The following is a 6,271-nucleotide window of genomic DNA, read 5'->3' as shown; positions in this document are numbered from 1 at the left end:
GCAGAGTAACAAAAGGGGCTCAGTGACAAAAGCAGAATCCCACTGAGCACTGGACATAAAATACTCCACTGTGATCTGCACAGTACACGTTCTTTGCAGCAGGCATATTGACCCTCTGCACTACCTTAGATGAGTCAAAACTGCCACTGGGCAAAACCCCCATCACTCTCCAGCAGGTACATTAATCACCTGAGTTATCTTGGCACTTGTATTGTTGCCTGAAAACTGTTGGATATACAAGGAACACTGCAGTGCTTTTAAAACTGCTGCACTGCTACAAAACCGGACCCTAGTTGCAAAATCAGCACCCCCACCCTAACCTTCCTGCCTCCCCCCCAGTTTGTAATTGTATTTACGTAGCGCTTACTGTTCCTGACAAGGCGTTCTAGCTCTCGGAGCTCGGGACTGCCCAGATTTATTTATTTATTTTTATATATCAGACAGCCCAGCACTCTGTGTGAAAATCAATAACGCTGCCCTGAGCGAAGGTTAGCGCAATTATGCAGCGCTGTATTTACAAAGAGCGTGTTCCAACAATATCACAGGCGCGCAAAAAAAAGCGCCACGGCACAGCCAGTGACATATACACTTACAATAATCATGCAATCTTACTTTTGTCTACCGTTTTTGCCTTCATTAATTTTGCGACAGATGGTCAAACGTCACATAAAGTTTACACGTTCGTGGGTCTGGGCTGGGTTTGCGCTCTCCCCGCCCCTCGGCCTACGTTAAAAGAGATTCGGCGCGACGCGAGGTCCCGCGTCAAATTTTAGCCCAAAAAGCTGTTGCCCGGGTACATTGCTCGAAGTCCCCTTTACTCCGCTTTACGTCACACCAGGGGAAAATAAGAGAACATCTGGACATTCGCTTTTCTTTTTTGTCTCTGTCCCAGGGCCATACCAGTGCCTCCACAGTGGTGTAGCGCCGAGAAGTCCCTGTTCCTCTGCCCCATTCGTATCCCCCGGAGACTAGGGGTGTTACTGACAGCGACGGTAAATCCCTCGTGCCTTTACTCAGATTTCCCAATCCAGGCTCGTTGGTCCAGTATTCGGGGATAAACACACGAGTCTCCCATGGGATTACCCAGCGAGCGAGATTAGTGGATGGGTGGGTGGTTAGTGGAGAGAGAGAGGAGAAAGAAGTCAGAGACAAGCACTGCAAGAGAGAGAGGGGAGGGCTGGGAGGGCACAGAAGACTGGAGCTAAAAGGGATGGAATGGAATGGAATGGCTTGAACGTGAATGGGTGGTCGTTGCATGAGTCAGGGACCTCTTTAGAGCGGTGTTAAAATGGCTGATGAGGCCGGACCCCTAGGCCACTGACTCTATCTAGGGGCGGCTCCTCTGCTATGGCGAATGAGCGTCGCTCCCCTGCCCAAGGGCCAGGAGAGGAAAAATGGAACAATAGTTTTCTATTGTTTCATTTCTCATCTGCTGGCTCAGCCACCAGTGCAGGGGAGGGGCGGGGCCTCAGGAAGTGGGAGAGTGCACTTAAGTGCGCATGTGTGTTTGGCTGGCCGTCTGAGGCTGGCCAAACACACATGCGCACTTAGGTTTCTCCAGCCCGGCTGTATGCACAGCCGTGCTGAAACTGCACAGTTCTCAGACTTGTGTCTGAACGGCAGTGGCTGCCGCTCAGACCAATCCTGACGCTGCTTATATGCTATGTTTAGTATGTAAGCAAAGCCAGGATTGCTGGGGAGCCTGTGCTGGTGTCCTAGCATTCACCACGTGGAAGGAAGAGGAGCGCCAGACGGCAGTAAGGTAAGTGTTTTTTTAATATTATTTGCCCCCCGTCTCCATCCCCTTCACCCCCTTATCCCCCTTCCACCGCCCCTCCCCTAGAGATTTGCGGTGGCCGCTGCTGACTCTAGGTGAGTTTATACCATCTTATTCTGCACTGAGTCCTCACAGCCTCCGGCTTTGGTGAAACCTAAGGGGACAGAGCATTTAATTAACAAATTCACTGTGTGTGTAAACACGAGGCAGAGTGCAGGCTTGAAAGGTTCATCTACCCCACAGCATCAGCCGAGCCAGCCAGGAGCTTCAGCAGGAGCTGAGCAGAACCACTTTATTCAACAAGCGTTGGCAAAACCACTAGGTCTTGCCTTTTGGCTTTGTCAGTGTTTATTTTTGGACATGCTGTACAGCATCAGCAAAAATTTGTCAACCCTGCGCCTATTTTGGTCCTTTCTGCCACATAATTCCAGTGGCCCTGCATATATCTAAAGGGCTAGTAGGCCTACTGGAATATTTTTTCAAACAAGGCCCTTAAAACACAAACTACTCTCAGGTGCAAAACAAAAGTTCAAGAGAGCTTATAAATACACTGAATGGTGGGATGGGTTATTATTTTGGGGTCCCCACTAACCTAGTGTGGGGACGCAGGGATGATCTAGACAGAAAGAGCATGTTATGGTGAACACGTTTTGAAGGTGGTCCCATTGTCCTAGACCACCTAAGGCTGTTGTGAGCAAGAATGTTTTTCTAAAGGAATGCCCTGCAAAGCATTAAGGGGCAAGTTTCTGAGTGCTGCAAATATTGTAACATGTTGAATATAAAGCTCAAAACAGCCCTAGAGGACACAAACAGTAAAAATAAAATTTCCAAGAAACATGGTCATGTAACCATACGGTTAGCCCATAGAGCGCCAACATGAAAACAGAATAGCAGAAAATAATGCAGTGCAACCATATATTTAGTCCCAGAGGGCATAGTGTATTACACATTTTCAAGGCCTGCAAGCCTACTATAATGATATTACAAGCAAGACCCTTAAAATACAAATTACTCTCAGCTATAAAGCAAAAGTTTCAGTCATGAGAAAACTTAATAAGTCACTGATTGGAGGGAGGGGTTATTATTTTGGGGTCCCCACTAACTGAGTGTGGGACCCAGAGTTGACTTAGACAGGAGTGCGTCGTGCTGAACGTTTTGGTGTTGGTCCCATTGTCCTAGGACCACCGCAGGCTGAGTTATGGGCAAAACTGTTTAGTAAAAGTAATGGCCTGCAAGCATTATGGGGCAAGTTTCACGAAAGCAGTGAACATTGTAGTATTGGCTCTCCCGCTGTGGCAGGGGAGCCGTTTTGAGAATTTCTTTGTTTTTTAAGTAAAGGATTTATCAATTACAAGTGTTTTTGTAAAAGCTATGGAGTGTGAAGGGGGAGAGCCAAAAGAAATAACTCTGATTAGGTAACACTGTGGATAATGTGACCAGCGCTTCAATACCGGTGATGGAGTTTGTGCTGCTGGTCTGCGCTGTGAACGCCATGGCCACCATGGGGTATGAAGGGGATAGACAAAAGTAAGAAAATAGTTCGCCCATGCTTAAGTATATCGGCAATCGTGCAATAATCCATGTAACAGGGTAAGTCTGCAAGGCAGTAACAAAACAGTCCCAAGGCGGGACAAATGTAAAGCATTTACCAATGACATTAAGGGATTTTTGAAAGGCAAGCCCACGAACTAGTGAAAATGATGGGCGTGATTAAAAGCCCATAGAATACTTACAACAAGTTTAAATGCGCTTGCACACTCAACCTAAAAAGACAATAGTCTTGCTGATACTGGCCAGTTTTGCAAACAAAAACAGAAAAAATTCCTCAGTGGGATGATGTACACGTGTCCATGTGTCATGACGCATGCTCACATAGGCATCAGGAGACTACTTTAGCCTTCAGTGTGATGACATGCGCATGCGTGTGTCATCACACAAGAAGAAGCCTGGTACAAAAAAAAGTAAAAAAAAAATAAAAAAAATAAAAAAACAGATGTGAAGGACGGGAGTGCAGCGGAGTAGAAGTGGCTTTGATAAGAAAGGAAAATGTTTCTACTTTGCGAGTCAAGAATTTTCAATTCTATTAAGGACTCGGAGGCAAGGATTATGCTTCTCTTTCTTGACTATTAAAGTTTCAGCAGTCAATCACAATAAAGTAAACCAAAAACAATATTACCCATGTATCACTTTTCACACATCACATGCCTCAATCACAGTAGAGTAACCCCTATGAGTACCACCATATTGTGTCCTCTTTTTTTGTGGAACAGTCTCATAAGTGGAGAAAAAACTCCACTCAGATAAATGAAGAGTCACCAGTAGTCCCAAGAGATTCAAACGTGGATCAGACAACTTTTAAATACTGTCCGTACAGGATGACCAACGACTCAATAGGAGCAGGAACAGTCCACTGAGGAAAAACTCCACATGTGATGAAGGCACCGGTCACCAGGACCCTTTCTTGCAGAAAAAAACCATCAGATTCATCTTAAAGTGAACACCATTGTGAACCATTTTACTGGTCGTTTCCTGAAACAAAAAGATCACTAATCGTAATACCTGTAAAAAGAAGACGGTGATGTAGAATACAGTATAAACTCCTCACAGGGTGGGTAAAAAATCATCACAATTGTGTAAAAGAATATTAACAATATTTATTAACAATTAATTCAATTAAAGGGTGGGATCATCCTCGCTTTAGTGTCCTTAATAGAACTGAAAATTCTTGACACGTAAGCTAGAAAAGTTTTCGGATGCTCCGATTATGCTAATTCAAAGCTGCGTTATCACCACAGATGCCACATCCACAATAGGTTTATAATAAAACTTTCAATGTTCATTAACTCTTGCAACACAGTCTGTCAAAGGCCTCTGCATGTACATCAGGTTATGACTTAGCACTGGCATTACTTTTAGTTGCTGGGGCAGAATCATCCGCTGGAGTAGGGCATCCTGGAAGCCAACCTTGCTGGAGAGCATACTCACGCAATTGCCCTGTGGAGGGGCCCAGAGCCTGAACAAGAACACCATTAACAAATTGCTGCACTCTGCAGTCTAATTTCTTAACCAAAACCATTTCAAGCTGGGTGCTTCTGTCATCTGGGTAATATTCCTCATAAGCCCCAGAAGGCTCCTACTGTGCCATTCTCTTGAAAAACACATTTTGAAGGAAGGTGGAATTCAAGCGAGAGAGAGAGGGAGAATCACCCCCTGCCAAGCAAAATGGCCTGCCTCAAATAGAAAGTGGAGAGAGCTGTAAACTTTGCACTTCTATAGCGCACTACTCACCCGTTAGGGTCTCAAGTCGCTGTACACATACCACTGTGGAACCCCTGCTGGCTTTTCCCTGTGAGGCGCCCACTCCTGGACAGCCCCAGGGTGAAGCCAGGCATCCAAGCGCTGTTGGGGCCCTTGTGGAGATTAAGCAAGCTATTGCCCAGAGTTACAGAGTGGGACCCATTAATTAGATGAGGCACTGAGGTGAGAATTATCTGATCCAAGGGAATTGAGCCCAAGACCCACCGAGCGAGCTGCTTGGATTTCCAAGCTCGTGCCAAAAAAAATTACAGCCCCATGCTCCAAGGTGATCAGGGTGCAAGGGGAGCAAAATCACAGTGAAGGATGGGGCCATGTGGTGTGCAGAATGAACGTGAACGCTCAGAATCAACTTTTATGAGTGTCATGTGTATTCGCCACAGGCGTGTAGTAGCACTGATTTAGACATAGAAAAAATACAGCGCTCGTCAGAAAAATGAGACACGTCTGCTCCCACTCCACACAGGCCGAGAGCGGTGGCAAGAGTTGTCGACCGCCTAAGGAGTGAGCATCAGAAGGCATGGGAAAGGTATTGAGTGTGCTCATTTGCACGATCGTCAATAACCTGCCAACAAAGACATACAAAATTATATAAAACGTGCCACATGCAAACACTCCAATGCAGATATGAGGAATTAATATTGCCCGGCACATAACCCTGAACAAAGCACTGTTTCGGGAAAATTACAAAGCAATCATATGCATATCAAGGTACTTAGCTGGCTGCGAAGCAGCAAAGAAAGAGCCCACAATATGGTGGCAATTCATACCGTAGGGGTTACTCTCCTGTGATTGTGGCATGTGATATGTGTGTACAGTGATATATGGCCAATCAATGGAGCGGCAAAGAGAGCAAAAAAAAACTTATGCACTCCCATGGAGTGCTGAAGCAAAAGAAACAAGCATTTGCAATGCAACGGGTCTTGCGTTTGCTCATGTTGGAGCTGATAGCGTTGTAAACTCCTAACCCGACTTTTAACCTATCAGCAAAAGTGCATTTATGTACGTAACCCGAAAAAGTGCAATTAACTATGTAAAGGGCTCGACTTCTGCCAAGCGAAATCGCGCTAGTAACTTAGAGAAAAAGTAGCCCATGAGCCGGACAGAAAACAGTGAGCCTCGCATGTTTTCTGTACTTCGTCGATGCGCTCGAGGAGGGCTATCCACCGGAAAAGGCAT

This window comes from Pleurodeles waltl, chromosome 7 (genome assembly GCF_031143425.1).
Source record: "Pleurodeles waltl isolate 20211129_DDA chromosome 7, aPleWal1.hap1.20221129, whole genome shotgun sequence".
Lineage (NCBI taxonomy): Eukaryota > Metazoa > Chordata > Amphibia > Caudata > Salamandridae > Pleurodeles > Pleurodeles waltl.
This window is presented reverse-complemented; position numbering follows the sequence as displayed.